This window comes from Ictidomys tridecemlineatus, chromosome 4, assembly GCF_052094955.1.
Source record: "Ictidomys tridecemlineatus isolate mIctTri1 chromosome 4, mIctTri1.hap1, whole genome shotgun sequence".
In the NCBI taxonomy this organism is placed as follows: domain Eukaryota; kingdom Metazoa; phylum Chordata; class Mammalia; order Rodentia; family Sciuridae; genus Ictidomys; species Ictidomys tridecemlineatus.
In genome coordinates, this window is record NC_135480.1 from 129,088,236 (window position 1) to 129,107,527 (window position 19,292).

The 19,292-nt window shown below is 37.1% G+C and overlaps 1 long non-coding RNA gene across 1 annotated transcript; it reads left to right on the forward strand.

Moving 5' to 3' along the window:
- The first annotated feature begins 462 nt into the window (after positions 1-462).
- LOC144377245 (uncharacterized) lies at positions 463-18,728 on the forward strand. Its single transcript, XR_013438030.1, has 2 exons — positions 463-1,729; positions 10,723-18,728. It is a non-coding gene; the product is annotated as an uncharacterized LOC144377245 (long non-coding RNA).
- The last annotated feature ends 564 nt before the right edge of the window (positions 18,729-19,292 follow it).

Sequence of the window (19,292 nt, forward strand, 5' to 3'; positions counted from 1 at the left end):
GGTTGCTTCTATAAAAGTCATTATAGAGGGGCTGGAGTTATAGCTCATCGGTGGAATGCTTGACTCATACATAATTATGACTCTTCATAATTATGTGTCTTGGAGTTGGCCTATTATGGTTTTGAATGTTTAGGGTCCTGTAGGCTTCCAGGATTTGGCAATCCATTCCATCTTTCATATCTGGGAAGTTTTCTAGGATTATTTTATTCAATAGATTGTTCATTCCTTTGGTTTGAATCTCTATGCCTTCTTCTATCCCAATGACTCTTACGTTTGGTTTTTTTTATGACATCCCATATCTCTTGGATAGATTGCTCGTGAATTTTAAGCATCCTTTCTGTGTTGACTATATTCTTTTCAAGTTGATAAACTTTGTCTTCATTATCTGATGCTCTGGCTTCTACTTGATCTAGTCTATTTGTAGTATTCTCTTTTGAGTTTTTAATTTGGTTTATGGTTTCCTGCATTTCTAGGATTACTGTTTGATTTTTTTTAGGATCTCTATCTCCTGGTAGAGTTCTTTCTTTGCAATTTGAATTTGCTTATGCAGTTCATTTTCAAAGTATTCTTTCATTGTTTCTACTTTCTGTCTCATGACTTCTCTTAAGATTCCATTCCATCTGAGTCAGGTATGCCTTGAGTTCTTTCTCTGTCCATGTTTCTGATGCCTCTAGGTTCTCCTGTAGATTTAGGTTGTCCTGCATTATTTGTAATCCTTTTTTTCCCTTGTTTTTTCATGTTTTTCACGTTACTTTCCAACTCTGTTTAACTGCTGTGTTTCTGTTTTCTCCATAAATTTGTTTTGGTTTTGTATATCTCTGTGGTCTCTCCTTTGTGGTGGGAGACTATGCCTAGAAATGTTGGGCTTTATTGTACTTGAAAGCTGATTCATTCAATCCATAAAAGGCTTCCGAATTCTGTATGCATATAGTGATCTGTTGTTTGGTCTTAGGACTTTATGTTTAGGTTAGTTGCTATGATGGTATGAGGGTTAGTATGTCTTGGCTACTTTGGAATATTGCTCTACTGAAGGGGGATATTAACAGGAGATTGGATCAGGGTGTTTGGTATTAGCTAGGTATTTAGGAGCCTTATAGACAGCCTCGAAACATTCACCTATTTGCATTTAGACAATTACATTTAATGGAAGACGTAATGCTAGGGATGAAAGTTGGGGGATAGGAAAAGGAAGGTGCTCTTAAAAAGAAAGAAGGAGAGAGAGATAGATAGATTAGAGGAGAATGGAAAGAACAATAAAACTTGAAATGGGAAAAAAGAAAGAAGGAAAAGGGGAGAAAAGAAAAAAGAGAGAAAAAAAAATTGAGGTCTTAGAGATCCATTTTCTTCTCTTCCAGTAGGCGGAGCTGTGCCCTCTGAGCCGAGCTTCTGCCCTCTATGTGCCAATAGCAGTCCTTGTAAGGCGGCTCCTGGGAGTCTCTCAGTCCTGTTAGTCCAGAGCCATTTCAGTTCTCTGGCTCCTCTCCCCCCCTTCCTCCTGCCAGCCACCCAGGTTCTGTTCACCGGAGGCGGTTCCCCAAGGATCTGGTTACACTTGCAGCCCCACCGTGTGTCCTATTTCCCGAATGACTGAGCACTCTCTCTGTCATTCATCTAAGCCCCAGTGCTGTGGAGCGGTGATCTGGGATCCAACAGTTTAATTTTTCCGGACCCCTTTGGTGGGCATGCCCCCGGAAACTGGCGGCTAAGACCTTGGATGTCACCGCTGGTGGTAAGGGGAGTTGAGGATTGGGAATCCCCTCTGTTTCCCTACAGACACACCCCTGGAGAGATTCTGGAGGTTTCCCGGCTGCTTGTATCTGAAGGGGGTGGGAGTCACACACCTGCTAAAGTGGATTCTGCTGGGAAGGAATTCCGTTGACCGAACTCCCGTGACGTCACCTCTCTGTTATGGCGGGCCCCAGGCTCCTTGCTGGAGTGTCTGAAGGGAGAGGTGGGACTGGTCTGTCTCTGGTTGGTTTCAGTTCCCGGTTCGCTATTTCATGAAGGCTTGGCTAGAGACCTCTTCCTAGAGTCCCTGCGCCGCTCCTGCTGAGCTGCGCCTCGGAGGCTAGCCGCTCAGTCGCGGGGGGCCGTGGGCGGGCGGCTGATGGTTGCCGAGTCGTGCGGGCAGCGGCTGGAGGGTCTCGACCTCTGCGCCACGTGGCAGAGATTCACTCGTCTGGGGCAAACTGTCACCTCCAAAAATCCTTCTAATTCCCGGCCGGTCTCTCTTCAGTGGAATTTTGCTAGGAGTTTCTCAGCAGGTAGAATATAAGTGTATCAATGCGTCTCTCTGACCCGGTTATTGAGGAGGTACTGAAAGCGTTGCCTCCTCGCCTGCAGCCATGTTGGATCTCCTCTTTCTTCAATTTCTTGCTTTAGTGTTCTGTAGTCTTCATCATAGAGGTTTTTTCACTCTTTTGTTAGATTGATTCCCAAGGTTTTTTTTCCTTTCATTTTTTTGAAGCTATTGTGAATGGGGTAGTTTTCCTAATAGAATTCTCTTTCAGTAGATTCATCACTGGTATATAGGAATGCATTTGATTTAATGGGTGTTTGTTTTATTTATTAGTTCTAGAAGATTTCTGCTGAAATGTTTTAGATATTCCAGATATAAAATCATGTCATCAGCAAATAGTGATGGTTTGAGTTCTTCTTTTTCTAATCATATCCATTTAGTTTCTTTCTCCTGTCTAATTTCTCTTTCCAGATTTTCAAGGATGATATTGAATAGAAGTAGTGAGAGGCAATCCTTGTCTTGTCCCAGTTTTTAGAGTTGAATGCTTTTAAATTTTTTTTTTCATTTAGAATAATGTTGGCTTTGAGTTTAGCAAAGATAGCTTTTACAACGTTGAGGTTAGTTACTACTATCCCCTAGTTTTTCTAGTATTTTGAACATGAAGCGTTGCTGTATTTTGTCAAATGCTTTTTCTGCATCAATTAAGATAATCATATGGTTCTTTTTTATCATATAATTCTTGTTTTTAAGTCCATTGAAGTGATGTGATTTGCCAGAATTTTATTAAGGATTTTTGCATCTATGTTCATCAGGGATATTGGCCTGAAGTTTTCTTTCCTGATGTGTCTTTGTCTGGTTTTGGTATCAAGATGATACTTGCCTCATAGAATGAGTTTGGGAGGGGTCCCTCCTTTTCTACTTATGAAATAATTTGAGAAGTATTTGTGTTAATTCTTCTATGAAGGTCTTGTAGAACTCAGCTGAGAATCCATCTGGTCCTGGGCTTTTTTGATTGGTAGGCTTTTCATGGTGTCTTCTATTTCATTGCTTGAAATTGATTTGTTTAAATTGTGTATGTCCTCCTAATTCAGTTTGGATAGATAATTTGTCTCTAGAAATTTGTTGATGTTTTCAACATTTTCTATTTTATTGGAGTATAAATTTTCAAAATAGTTTCTAATTATGTTCTGTATTTCAGTAGTGTCTGTTATGGTATTTCCTTTTCCATCACAAATTTTAGTAATTTGAGTTTTATTTCTCTTCTCTTTGTTAGTATGACTAGGAGTTTATTAATTTTATTTATTTTGTTTTTGTTTCATCAATTTTTTGAATTGTTTCTTTATTTCAATTTTATCGATTTCAGCTCTGATTTTAATCATTTCTTTTCTTCTACTGCTTTTGGTATTGATTTGTTCCTCTTTTTTCTAGGACTTTGAGATGTAATGTTAGGTCATTTATTCATTGACTTTCTATTCTTTTAATGAATAAGCTCAATGCAATGAAGTTTCCTTTAGCATTGCTTTCATAGTGTTCTATAGATTTTGATACGTTGTATCAGTGTTCTTATTTATGTCTTAGCATTTTTTATTTCATCCCAGATTTCTTCTACTATCTATTCATCATTAAATAGTATATTAAAGTAGCTTCAATTGTTTATTTTATTGTTAATTTCTAATTTCATCCCATTATGATCTGATAGAATGTAGGGTATTAGTTCTTTTTTTGTATTTGCTAAGAGTTGCTTTGTGGCATAGTATATAGTCTATTTTAGAGAAGGATCTGTGTGCTGCTGAGAAGAAAGGATATTCATTTTTCAATGGATGAAATATTTTATATATGGCAATTAAGTCTAAATTATTGATTGAATTATTATTTAGTTCTACAGTTTCTTTGTTTAGTTTTTGTTTGGAATATCTATCCAGTAGTGAGAGAGGTGTGTTAAAGTCACCCTATATTATTGTGGTCTCTTTGATTCTTCAAATGGAGAAGAGTTTGATGTACTCAGATGCTCCATTGTTTGGGGCATAAATATTTATGATTGTTATGTCTTGCTAATGTATAATTCCCTTAAGCAGTATGCAATGTCCTTCTTTGTATTTTCTGATTAACTTTGGCTTGATGTCCACTTTATCTGATGTTAGGATAGAAAACCCTTCTTGTTTACATGATCCATATGAGTGATATGTTTTTTCCCATCCTTTCACCTTCATTCTGTGGATGTCTTTGCCTATGAGGTGAGCCTCCTGTAGATAACATATTGTTGGATCTTGTTTTTTAATCCAATCTGCCAGTCAATATTGTTTGATTGATGAGTTTAGGCCATTAACATTCAAGTGATTATTGAGATGTGATTTGTATTCCCAGTTTGGTTTATTTCTGGTTTTTAATATGAATTAGTTTCTCCTTTGATTGACTATTCCTTTAGTGTAGTTTCTCCCTTTGCTGGTTTTCACTTTTTGTTTGTTTGTTTGTTTCATCTTCATGAAATATTTTGTTGAGAATGTTCTGTAGTACAGGCTTTCTTTTTTTTTCTTGGAGAGAGAGAGAGAGACAGAGAGAGAATTTTTTAATATTTATTTTTTAGTTTTCGGCAGACACAACATCTTTGTTTGTATGTGGTGCCGAGGATCGAACCCAGGCCGCATGCATAACAGGCGAGTGCGCTACTGCCTGAGCCACATCCCCAGCCCTGTAGTGCAGGCTTTCTAGTTGTGAATTCTTTAAACTTTTTTTTAACCATGGAAGATTTTTATTTGATCTTCAAATCTGAAGCTTAATTTTGCTGGATATAAAATTATTGATTGGTATCCATTTTCTTTCAGAGCTTGATATATATTATTGCAGGACCTCTGAGCTTTGATGGTCTGTGTTGAGAAATCAGCTGAGATCCCAATTGGTTTCCCCCTATACATAATTTAAAATTTTCCATGGTGCCCTTTAAAATTCTATCCTTATTCTGTATGCTAATCATTCTCATTATAATGTGCCTTGGTGTGGGTCTGCTGTAATTTTGGGACAGATGCATTTTTAATACTTTTAAAAAAATTTATTCACAGTGCCATAGGCTACAACTCAGCCTCTTTCAAAGTTCAGAAACACTGTGCTGTACATTTTAAGCTACTCTCTATATCTAACTTTTATTGGAAGTTACAACCAGGCCCAGCCAATTTAAGAATCCTGCAACATCTGTAATACCAGAATTTATTTGGTCTTATATGAACATTAATAAGTCAATTTAGTCAATTGTTCAACACTTCTAATTATTAAAGATTCTTCCTTTAGGATGTACTGAATCTGCCTCCTTTGGTCTTAATTCTATAGCCAGGAACTATATATTTGTTTGTCCACTATTTTAAAACAACTATCATATTCACACTGAGATATTTTTCTTGTCTAAGTTGAATTTTCCCAATTTTTCAGGGCAGAATGCTAGATTGGTTAAGGACACAAGCTTTAGTATTAAAACAGACCTGGTGTATGGCCTAAATACACTATTTACTAGTTTGTGATTTGACAAAAGACATCTAACTTCTTATCAATGTTCTTATCTGTAAATTAAACCTCATGGGGTGTGAGGAGATGAATCAAATGTAAAGCTTTTAGGATGGAACCTAGTAAGTAGGAAGCACTGAAAAAAAAAAAGCAATTTGTATTAAGGTGAATTTCTTGTAGTTTATGTGTGTCTCAGTGAAATTACATTACTCTAGATTGACTCTGGTTTGTCATTAACTGTCTTAATAAGTGCCTCTCAGAACTTGATCCTTTTAATGTGTCTGAATAATTCATAGTACAAAAAGCTCTCTTGTTATAGACCATACAATTATTTTAATGCAACCCAAGCTTAAATTATTTTTGGATAGGCTGCTTAAATTTGTAGTCAACTAAAACCTACCAGTCTTTTTTCACTTGAGCTACTATTAAACCAAATCTTCTTTAGATTTTATTTGTTTAGATTTATAGTACCTAAATGAAAGATGGTATATATTCTTTAATTTATTTTGGTTTATCTCTACAGAATTTTTGCATGATCTTGTCATCCACTATATTAACTGGTCTTCTAAGTATTATCTTCTGTTCAGTTGATAAAGATGACTCATTGCTCCCAATGTTCACAGAAATATTGGACAGGGTACAAAGTACAAGTACAAAGCCCAGTGACATGTTGCTGAAGACTTCCTTTTAAGCTGACATTTAAAACATCAGCATTATTCAGTACAAATATTCAACAGCTTTGAATCTAACTTTTCTATCTTCCAAAGTACATTTTCTCACTTTATTTATGTGGCATTTTTGTCAGATGTCTTGCTGAAATCAGGGTTACTATGTTTATTTTAATGGGCCCCATTATCAGCCCAATAATTTTATAAAAACCTATAAAAATTGTTATGCTAGTACCTTATCATTACCAAGCTCATTTGTCTTCTAGTGCTATTTTGTTAACTGTTATTGATTTTTCAAAAGATGAAGCAATCACAAACTTACATAAAATATATATATATATATTTTCCTTTTTCCCTGGATCATATGAGTTTTAAGTTGTCATCCTGATACTCCATACTTTATGTGTATTTCATACAAGTAAGAACATTCTCTTACCCACATATGACCATCAAAATCAGGAAATTACGTTGTTATATTACTACTATCTAAGTCTTGGTCCCCTGAAGATTTTCTCAGATTGACCCCATGTGATATTATGATATACGTTTTTTGATTTTGTAGCCATAATTCCTGGCTCATTACTTCCATAGCCTTTGCTATTTCCTAAGTATCTAGAAGAATATTGGGGGTTCTTCAAGTCTCAGAAGCAGGCCCTAGAAAATAAAGTCTCTCTTGAGTACCCTTTATCTGCTCCTTTTTTCTCCCCAAGGCAGGCCATAAAAATTAGATTTCTCTTCCCCAAGGTGGGTCATAGAAACTAAAAATAAACTCCAATTTGTTCCTACCTTTCTATCTTGGAGCTGGCCACACAGAAATTCTCTGATAGGACCCTCATTTCAGAAGGAGTCCTGCCTCTTGTCACAAGGAAAGAATGCTGCACCAAGGCCAAGAAGAATCTGCACAGACAGGCTTTACTAGGTCTCTCCACTCCATTCATTAGCATTGGGTCAGATCCTTTTTGTCCAATCACATTTCGACATGATTTGTCCATGCCTGGATATGCCTATTGGAGTAAAGTTTCCATAAAAACCCAAAAGGAAAGCCGGGCATGATTATGTAGATCTGTAGACCCAGCTACACTGGAGACTGAGGGAAGAACAGTGGAGTCCAGGAGTCTAAGGCCAGTCTGGGTAACAAAGCAAGAGCACTTCCCAAACAAAACCAAAGGAAACTCAAAAGAACAGAGAGAGAAGGTCAGAGAGTTTCTGGACAGTCAAATAAGTGGAGGCTTATAGGAAGGTGAAGAAGAACCCATGTGCCAGAAGGGTAGCGAACACCAACTCCATGCTCTGTATCCTTCCAAACCTCTCATTTGTGTCCTTTGAAATATTCTTTATAATAAACAAATAAGTGTTAAGTACAGTGTTCCTGAGTTCTGTGAGCCATTCTAGGAAATTCATCCAACCTGAGGTGGGGACATTGGGAACCTCTATTTGTAGCCAGTTGGTCAGGGGTTCTGGAGGCCGAGATTTTGACTGGGTGAATGGAAGCAGTTCTGAGATCAAGCCCTCAACCCATGGGCTCTGATGCCATCTCCAGGTAGATAGCCTTAGAACTGAATTGGATCTGGGGTCAATCAGCTAGTATCTGATGCTATCCAACTCCTGGTGTTGTTCACTTTGATGGCTTGATTAAGGTGGTATCTGCCAGGCTTCTCCAAAATACTTTTTTTCCCCTTTGTGATGAATAATTTTTTGGGAGATGATTTAAAACTATGTAAATATACTTTTTAAACCAAAATTTCAATTTATTAATTCATTTATATCTTTATGGATCCATCATTTCAACCATCTTATTCAGTGATTTGTAATTCATTGGTTTTTGTCCCAAGTTTGGTTATTGGGAACTTCTCAAATTAACTTTGGTGTCCTTTTGACATGTCCCATCATTCTTTTAAGACTTCTTGGCTTTCTATCACAAAAAGATATACTTTTCCTATTGCAGCCCTAAGAATTGGGCCTTCTCCAAGTAGCCCTAGTTCCTTTTATGAGAGATATTTAAAAGCCAAGTTCTACTTGCTTGATATATATATATATATATATATATATATATGAGATACTGATGCTCTTAGGTCTTGCAGTGCACAGAATTAGGAATCCTCACATACACACAAGCACACATTTCCACCCATACTTATATCTATCTATATTGAAGTAGTGATGTTTCAATACATTATAAAGCACTTTTTAGTTTTCTTCCTTACTCTATTTGTAGTTTACTTCTTTGGGAGAAACTCAGTTACCATTATCCTTAATATGCTTAAAGTTGAATTGTGTTATTCATAGAAGTTATATTTTGCTATATATACTATACTATGCATACTCTATAAGGTCTCTGAAAATACTGAATTAGTGGTTACTGAACCATTGCTCATAGAGGATACATAGGTTTAGGTTCCTGCAACCTCTGGTAACAAAATTTTAATCAACCAATCAACACATGACCTTTTTTAAATGTTTTTCTGTTTAAGAACATCTGATTTGTAAATGTCTGTTTATTAACATTGAACTCAGAGCCAACAGCACTATGACTCATCTCTGAACATCTGCTTGTGGTAACTTCACTTATATTAATGAGTGTGAAATAGTATCTTGTTTAAAATTTGTTTTTCCATATCAACTAATAAGGTTGAACATTTCTTAAGGGGTCCCATTTGAACAAAATGACCATTTTTTTCTTTTAGGTATTTTTTAAACTTATATGTAGGAATTCTTGGTATATTCTGGATACTAATTCTTTGTTGGTTGTATGTCACATTTATTTTTCAGTATATGGCTTGTCTTTTCATTATTCTTGTTGAATTTTTGAAGTATGAGAAGTTTTTAATTTTAATGTAACTGTGTCAGTATTTTCTTTATAATATGTACTTTTGTGTAAGAAATCCCTTCTTAGCTTCTAAAAGCTATTGAGTTTGATTTTCATGTTTAGATTACCAATTCCACATATAAATTCCTTCCTTATACCACTCAAGCTATGACACCATCTGTCTACATGTATGTTAATATGTGGTAGTAGAAGCAAATGTGACTCCATTTTGTTTTATGACTTCATCCTGTAAAACAACTATGCCAAGTAGAAGGATCATGACTGGGGCAAGATGTTCTTTTCCTTTTGCTATAGAAATCTGTGAGAATCTGGAACTACCTAATGGGGTATTGTTTCTGTAACTAGGGTAACAGGGCTCTGTTTCTGTAACTGGGGTAATTGGGCTGTCATTGGTTAGGCTTCCCTCCACTTGACTACATTCTCCCGCTTCTGTAACCTGGCTTGCTTGCATTGGCTAGACCCCCAAACATCCCTTTTGTGGTTTTCAGGCTTATAAGGAGCGCCCTTGCAATTTTTCGGGGCTGATCAGGGGAACAGCTTTATGTTCTGGTCATCCACCACTGGTGTGCTTCAATAAAGGCTTGATTCGATTATACGTGAGTGGTCTGGAAGTCAGTTTGTGACACCCTGGGACGAAGCTTTAACTATAACAAATATAGTCAGACTCTTCAGGGATTATCTTGGATTAAAATAGGATGTTTGGTTATCTACCCAATTAAAACAGTGTATTTAATCTTCTAAGAAAACTAGGAGTTTGACTTGAAAACAATTGAGAATTTTCTCCTAAACTTAGCTGCAGTCTATTAGGAAGGTCCTATAATTAGAATTTTCATAAACTTTAGAACTTAAGTGGTTTTCTTTTTCTTATAACTATAAATTCTCTCAACTTAGGGAACAGGTAAGAGTAAATAATTAAAGAATAAATAATTAAATAAATAAGAATGAGTAAAAATAATTTAAAAACATTGCCATCTCTAAACAGTATTAGCTAATTTTTGAGCTAATGTTAGAGCACCATGGACAAAATCTGACCTATTGCCTGTTTTTCTACAGTTTGCAAGTTAACAATGGTTTTTACATTTTTTTTTAATGGTTGAAAAAAGAATCAAAAGAAGACTATTTAATGACACATAAAAATTATATGAAATTCAAATTTCCATATACAGGTACTGGGACTGTAGCTCAGTGGTAGAATGTGTGCCTAGCATGTACAGTGTCTTGGTCTCAATCCCCAGCATGCATACATGTACACACACACACACACACAAAATGCTCTATCATAATTGAAGTTTAATTGCAACAGTAATTAACAGATTATCAGATTCATTTACATATGAATCTAAGTATGTTGCAACCGAGATTGCATGCCAGGCAAAGTTTAAAATAGTCCTAAAACAGTGTGTTTTAGGGCAGGCAGGTTTGTTACCTATTATAAAAGAGTTGGGTTCCCTGAGATCACAGTTCCTTTTTTGTAACTCAAACCTGTACTTGTCCAGATTATACCTGATCTTCCTTGAGCTGTCTTCTGGTAATTGGGCCTTGAGGAACTGGCACACAAAAATGCTGATACTCAGCCTACTATCGCAGTGAGTAATAAAGCCCTTTGTCTCTGACCTAGTAGTCCTGTCTTCTGTCCACATCCACAACGCTATGGCAGAGTAACATGTTAGCTTATAAGAGAATAAAATCTCAGATCCTTTACAGTTCTTGACAGTTTGGGTGTCAGAGATGGTATCCTGGAAGAGATAGGATTTTTGGCAAAGGAAAGATAAGGGTCTTGTGACCTGGTTAATAGTATTTTGGGGAAATCTATGGCAATCATTGGGAAATCTGTAGGAGCCTAATGATTAACCTGTATGATCAATGAGGCTATATACAATTCTCAATTATATTGCCTGTTCAATGAAAAGCTGATTGCTGGACAACTAATGTTGGGAAATAGGTTCAATGACAGTTATACAAATGTGTCCTCATTGTTGACACAACTTGTCAACTTGTCAGTTTTAGGTTCACCTCATTGTAAATGAGGACTGAGTTTTTGCCTCAAAAAAACATGCACCTACATTGAATATGAAAAGAAAATTTGAAACAGTCATGGGCAAAAACTAGGCAAATTTTTATAACTGGCTTGTTTGCTTGGGAGAAGAGAGGAAAGGTGTACAAAGCTTGTTAATAATTGCAACAGCTAGGCTGCAGTACAGCTCAGCCCTTTCTTTGTCTATTTTACTAATCTTAGATCCATCTGGGGACCATAGTAAAATATCTTGTTTTTGTTTTCCAGTTTGTCTGAACTGCTATTAAGAGCTTTGACTAATGTAAGATTTTCCTGAGATAGACTTATTCCCTGAGAAGCCCAAGGAAGCATTTAGATTAGCATTAAGGCTCTTATTAGTCTAGGTTGGGTTTATGATGCTAATGAGGTTACTCCATGAATGAGAAAGAAACCTAAAGAAATCTAAAAATTCTTGCAATCAGCCCTGCCATCTCAGAATACTTCCCCTACTATTAATGTTGAGTGTAAGAATTAATATTTTAATAAATATTAATAAATAAAGCAAATATTCCAGATTCAGGTGGATTCCTCAAAAAGAACACTGCCACATGAGCCAACCTCAAGTCAGCCAAAGGTCACAAAACCCAAACACAGTTGGAAAATGTGGCTGTGGATGTCAGTTCCTAAAGCTGATATAGTGTAGGCAAATGAAGATTTTTGCTACCTTATATAGGGTGTTGTGCCAACTGAAAACATTGGACATTTATTGGATTGGGCTGCAGTTACCGACAGCACAGTTTAAAACTCAGCAAATGCACTTGCTTACTGCATTCTATCCTGTACCCCTTAATCCCTGTCTCTCCCTCTACCTCAAACTGATTAAAGGAATAGATGATTGGGGGAGGGAACAATGTATCCCTGTCACCAAGGGATGCCAAATGCTATCTTTGTCAGGTATGCAGGGGAACTTGGAGGAGGAGAAGAGGAAATCAAACTTCTATGGCTCTGTTGGGTATAGGTACCCAAGTCACTGTGTCCCCCATGAGAACCATAGGCACCTGCTTCAAGTAATGCTTTGGGCAGAGTTCATCTGGGGAAAGAGTGCTATTATGACCTCAGGGGGAGCCCCCCCATCTGGGCCACTTCAGGATATTATTGCTTTTATATCTGAATGTAGAGTAGAAATCGGTGTTTGTTACATGCTTGTATTCCCCCATTCTATAAGTATTAGAAGAGATTCTCCTGACTGGGAAAATGCTGCATATAGAAGTTCTAATGTCTATGAGCCTCCACAATTCTAATGACACCACCACTGAGCTATAAATTTACATGACTAATGATTTTGCTAATTGAGATCTCTGATAAGGCAAGGCAGCCTCCATTTGAAGGTGCCCCTGGAGGTTACCACAGCTACCATACACACACACACACTTTGAAAAGCAGCTATTAATTTGTTATTGGGCTCCTGTAGAAACTCAGTATTTGACTGATACAAGATGCTGATTCTCCCTGATATTCCCATTTTGGGGTATATCAACATGGACCGAATGACTAATAAGGTGAGAAGGGCTCAATAAGTTTTACACATCAAATGGAAACGGTATGTTTGAGAATGCCACTATTCTGACCTAGAGGCATCTCAGCTTTATACTAAAAAGTGGCATTTATCCTTCTAGGGGCCTCCTGCTAGCTTTTCTGTCTGGTGCAAAGTTGCTGGCTCAATGGGATCCTCAATCCACAATTTCCCTAAATCCCTGGGCCTCATTCACTGACAGTCTGGCTAAACTGGAACCTGATAGAAGTTCTCTGAGCTGTTATGGCTATTTAGTCTCAGTGTACACTATATAGAACACAAAATATTCAGTAGTCTGATTTTTTTCTGAGCAAGTCCTCTTGATGAACCTTATTATATTTGTTCTGACTTTTGAGCTGTTGCCAGTGGCCTACCTTCCTAACTTCCTCTGCACACACTTTGGTGCTAGGTACATTGGTCACTGAGTGTGACTTTCCCCTTAAAAGGGTCATCTCCTCTTGACCAACTCCAAGATAATGATAAAGACAAAGGAGTATGATAGGGGCTTATAAACCTACATACAGAGGTCTACACTTGGAAAACTGACAGATTGAAAATACTCCTGGGCTGGGCCTGGGGCTCAGCTGTAGAGTGCTTGCCTAGCACGCACTAGGCCCTGGGTTCAATCCTGAGCACCCCTTAAAAATAAATAAAGGTATTGTGTCCAACTACAACTAAAAATAAATATTAAAAAGAAAATACTCCTTTTGGGTATATGAATTGTGAAAACAAATTATGATAGCCATCCCAACCACCCAAGTCTCTCATGTAGATATTCATTCCTCTGATGGGTAAGAGCCCATTCTTCTGATGAGACTGATTGGTGTCAAGCTATTGATAAAGTCTGCACTGACCTGATGGACACCTTGCTGCCTGTATGCATCACTGGACTAGACACCATACATATTCATCCTCATAGACTAGGCACAGAGTAATCTAGGTATTTGGTGCAAAGGCAGACACTTGCATGCTAAACTTATGACTCCTGATGAAAGTTGATACATTCTAGAGAATAACACTGTGCTCCTGATATAACATTAGACATCTGACCTCCTCTCAGGGATATTAGTTGTACCTTTAGTTGTTGACAATTTTTAAGCTTATGATATTACTGGTCCAGTTCAATCAGCTAATCTAGCCGCACCTTTGTGGCCTTTGAAACTAATCTTTTTTTTTTTTTTTTTAACTTTCTGAGTGAGTCATTTGCAATCTGACAATAGTGTACCTTTTATTGCAAAACTCACTCAACAATGGACTAATAAGATATTTAATGAAGCTTCCATGCTCTCTCCTATCCAAGGGCATCTGGTATTGTTGAGCACTGGAAGTTATCTCAAAAAATCAACTTAAAAAGATCTCTCATGCTACCTCCCTCACCTCTTCCTAGCCCACACACTTTAGTACTAGGTATTTTGGTCAACGAAAGTGGCCATCTCTAGAAAGGGATCATCTCTTGGATAACTCCTAGGTAATGATAAGGATAAAAGATGTGGGGTGGGAACTTATAAGCCTACTTTGAAATTCCTGGGCATTATGCTTCTTTCTTTTCCCTTATGGCAATTGCAGGTTAGTGTCATGAGCTATCCGTGGGCTGCATGTGGACTGTTGTGCATAATAGACTAGTGAAGGGATAAATCTGGCATTGGGAATTTCCTGTGGCACCCCTCCCCCACACACAGGGATTAACCACCTGATACAAGTGAACTTGCCCCTCAAGCTGTACCAAAAATCCCACACAGCACCTGAGATGTTAATCAACCTGCTGAACTGAACCCAAGACATCACATAGTTAGACTTTGCCCTTGAAACCTTATCCCTGCCTTTGATGTACCCCCTTAAATAAACCACTGGAGCCATTTTTTTTTCTTTATCTAGTTCCAGAATCCATATGGACTAGATCTATCAGGGGCTTCATATTTTGTAAATATATTTCTGAGTATTTCTGTTTTGTTATTCACTAGTTTGAGATTTTAAGTTTTAAGGTGGCTTATACCCTTCTGGGCAGGAAGAACTCCCAATGAGACACTGGTTGTTGACGGCCGCGGTAGGTTAGCTTGGTTGGTACACCCTCTGAGTGGCAGCCCAGCCAAAGGAGGCCTAAACGATTTAAACTTAATTCTGGTTCACTTGCTTGGATCTTATTGAATTAACATGGTCCCAGTTAATAAGGATAATGACCATGTGGTTAAGAACATTGTTCTCTGAGTTCCTAAATAGTGGCTATATGGACAAAAATGAGAGACATGATGGATCTTCAAAAGTATTAGAAAAATACTCTCATATGTTTTTTACCTTAGTTTTCTGGAATAAAGTCTGGATGTACATAGAAGAAAATTAAGGGAAAGGAGAGGAAAAGGGAAGTTGTAGCTACTGGAATGGGAAGACAGTTAATTTTTTTTTTGTTGGTAGAGATAGATGAAATAACCCTGCACTAGACAAAGGAACATCTTAGACCATGGAAAACATAGGAAAGAGAGAAGTCTTAACAATCTTGTCTTCCAGAGGTATCCCTGTGTCTTTCCTCATGAAGTAGAATACTCTCAAATTTAATTTCTGGTCTCCAAATCCTGTCATAGAGCTATGATGAAAGCAGACTGCCATTCTCCTTAACCTTAAAAAGAGGCCCATTGAAAACAACAGGGATTGGCCCAACTCTTGTAGTTATAAGAGAGCTTCAGTATTTAAAGAAACACCATCAATAGATCATATAGCCCTTTGACAACTGAGAACTCGGCAAAGTGAGGCAACTCTGAATTATTTGCCTCAGAGGGATAACTGACTTGCTAAATGTGTGCATCTTATGCCAATTATTCCTACAATGTGAACCATCCAATTTGAAGAGGTAGAATAAAACTTGTCCCTACTTTAACCAAAATGATCAGTGACATCATGTTGACCCTGAAGGGAATTCAAGTCAGAGTCAACTCACTTTTTAGAGTTGTCAGAATTAATATAATTGCCCTAGATTTTCTCTTTACAGGCCATGACAAAGTGGGTGCAGATACTAATCCATCCTGCTGTATTTAGATTAATGTTTTGAATCAGTGGAAAAGTCAATACAGAAACAATATCTGTGAAGCAGCCAAAGTAAACCCTGGTGGTTTATGGGATTTGTTTAGTTGATTGGATCTGGAACCCTGGGAAACATGGTGATTAATAATGTAGTTTGGCCTTATCCTGCTAATGGAGTTTTGTGGACAGTAACCTTATTAATGCTGTATGAAACAAACTGAATGGATTTGGTTCCAGCCTCTGGTTGTCAGAGTAACCAGCAGCATGCCACCCTCATGGGAAAATTTTCCAGAAATCAAGAGAGTTTAGAAACAAAGGGGGTGAATATTACTGGAAGAAATTTCTTTTTTAAAAAATATTTATTTTTTAGTTTTAGGTGGAATGAATCTTTATTTTTATATGGTGCTGAGAATCAAACCCAGTGCCTCACGCATGCTAGGCGACCTCGCTACCACTTGAGCAATATCCCCAGGTCCTGGAAGACAAATCTTTATGGGTTTCTCATGATTCTGCACCTTATGAATACAGGCATCAACTGTCTGTGGTAGGCAGAAAAAAAGCTCCCCAAAGATGTTCACATTCTGTAATCCACAGAATCTTTGAATATGTATGTTACATGCAAAAGGGACTCTGCAGATGTGATTAAGAATCTTGAGATATGGGGCTGGGGCTTTAGCTTAGTGGCAGAGTGCTTTCCTAGCATGTGTGAAGCATTGGGTTCGATCCTTAGCACCACATAAAAATAAACAAATAAGATAAAGGCATTCTGTCCATTTACAACTACAAAAAAGAAAAAAGAAAAAGAAAAAAAAGAATCTTGAGATGGAGAGATTATCTTGTATTATTGGGGTAGACCCACTATCATCACAAAAATTCTTTTTTTTAATATATATATATATATTTTTAGTTGTCAGTGGACCTTTATTTATATATGTGGTGCTGAAGATTGAACACAGTGCCTCACACATGCTAGGCAAGCTTTATCACTGAGCTACAACCCCAGTCCATCACAAAAATTCTTTATGAAGAAAAGATTGAGGTAAAGGGTTAGAGAAAATGTGAAAGTGGAGGTAGGGGTTGGAGTGATGTGGTCACAAGCCAAGGAATTTAGGCAATCTCTAAAAGATGGAAAAAGCAAGGGATAGAGTTGCCCTTTGACTTTCCAGAAGGAACAGCCTTTGATTTTAGTCCTTTATGACTCATTTTGGACTTCTGACTCTCAGAATCACAGGATAATAAACCTGTGCTATTTTAAGCCACTAAATTTGTGCTAATTTCCTAGAGCAGCAATAAAGGCAAGATATTTAGTATAGTGCCTTTGTTGTAGATTATTTTTTGAAGGATATTTGTATACTGAACAGAAGATATAGTGTATCCTTACAGAGCAAAGGGAAGTGCATGGGGGATAGCTCAGTGGTAGAGTGTTTGCCTAGCAAGCATAAGCCCTTGAAAGGAGGGAAGAAAACAGAGCAAAGGGAAGGTATTTTACTTATTAAAAATTTGAGTCCAACATGCTTGAGTTTTCTCCTTTATGATACAACCCACTGAATGTGCAAGTGTCACCTACCCCTCTTTCCATCACCCCGAGGAAATTAGGACATGGGAACTGGCACAAGAAGATGCTACATTGGCTACTGATATTGCTGTGAGTAACAAAGTCCTTTGTTTCTTAGGAGTCTGATGTCTTCTACTAGCTTTTATGAAACCATTAATCTGTAAGTAGGCAAAAACCTCAGATCCTTCCTAATTCTTGGTAGATTATAGAACAACTAAGAGAAGCCACAGTATTGTTCTGCCTTCTCTTTTCAACTCATTTGGGAACAAAGGTCAAAAGAATTATTTGATAAAATTGGTTGGTGGGAATAAAATGCTTTTTGAAAAACATCTCTCAGTTTCCCATGTAAAATTCCTCAACAGGTTGCTTTCTTGAATGTTACAAAACTATCCAATATCTATAAACATTATTTTTTTCCAGAAGCATTATTATCCTTTGGAATTCCTAGGTAATTTGCTTTATACCACAGATTATGAAAATTTGTGAACTATTTCTCTCTGCCTTCAGCACCTAATTTTCCGCATGGTCCATTTGCTTAGTTTACACAATATAATAATAGCCTCTTCATGTAGATAACTTCCTAAGGTTAGGAAACATATTCCAAATACAACTATTTGAGATATATTTGTCAACTAAAAAGAAATCATAAGTCTTGGAGTTTTACAAAAAATAAGACTAAGCCTGTGTCTATTTATCAAATAGTTGTACACATTTTTATATATTTCCAGAAGGACTAGTCTTACCACTTCTGCAAGATATTCAATGGTTGCCTTAGGGATTGTGTTTCAGGGTTTCAGTAGTATCCTCATTATAAGAGAAGTCAAAGGAGAATAGACTTAGTCTGTTTTCTTTTGCTAAAACAGAATATCTGAACTGAGTAATTTATAAAGGAAAAAGACATTTATTTAGTCCATGATTCTAGAGACTGGAAAATCCAAAAGCAGTTGCACCAGGATCTTATTGGATTCTGTGAGGGCCTTTTCTTTGACATTTTTTTTTTTTTTTTGGTTCTGGGGATTGAACTCAGGGGCATTCAACAACTGAGCCACATCCCCAACACTATTTTGTATTTTATTTAGAGACAGGGTCTCACTGAGTTGCTTAGTGCCTCCACATTGCTGAAGTTGGCTTTGAACTCAAGATCCTCCTGTCTCAGCCTCCTGAGCCACTGGGATTACAGGTATGTGCCATCATGCCAGGCTTCTCTTTGACTTTGAAAGTAACTTTTGAGATATTTGTGAACAGTTCCTAGACTGTGGGACAACTTTGAGATTAGTGCCCTAGGAGAGCCTTTATTTTCCAACACTGTGTCTTTCTCATAACATTTACCCTTCTCGATTTGGTTAATAAAACTGCATTCATTTCTTAAGGCCTGGCTCAAATAATTTCCTTCAAAACCTTCTTTGACTTTCCCACCTTTTCCTGCCCAAGCAAGGAGTGAATAATGCTTCTTTCCTCTGAACTTTCACTATAAAGTAAGTTTAAAATAAGTATGTATTCATCTGTGTAAGTATGTATGTATCTCGCTATAATATAATCGTTAAGAAAAAGAAAGGGGTATAAAATATGATCTACTGCTCTAAATGAGTTTCCGCTCTAGTGGAAAAAATGATAGTCCAATAATTAAGTTCAACTGTAACTATACTCATGCCTAGAAATTAGGTTGAGCACTAATGAGATTAAGCTTGATCCTTTTTTCCAAGGACCTTGTTTAACAGAGGAAATATGCATACAAGTAAGTATAATACAAGATAGAATCTACTAAATGACATCAAGAAGGTAATAAAGCTATATGGGAATACAAAAGATTGAGAGAGTATTTGATAAAAAAGAAGTTACTAGGGAGAAATTATTAAAAATTGTTAGATTCAATTTTAATTGAATCTTGAGGGAGGGTAAATTAATGGATCTAAAATGAAGAGGAAGAATTTCT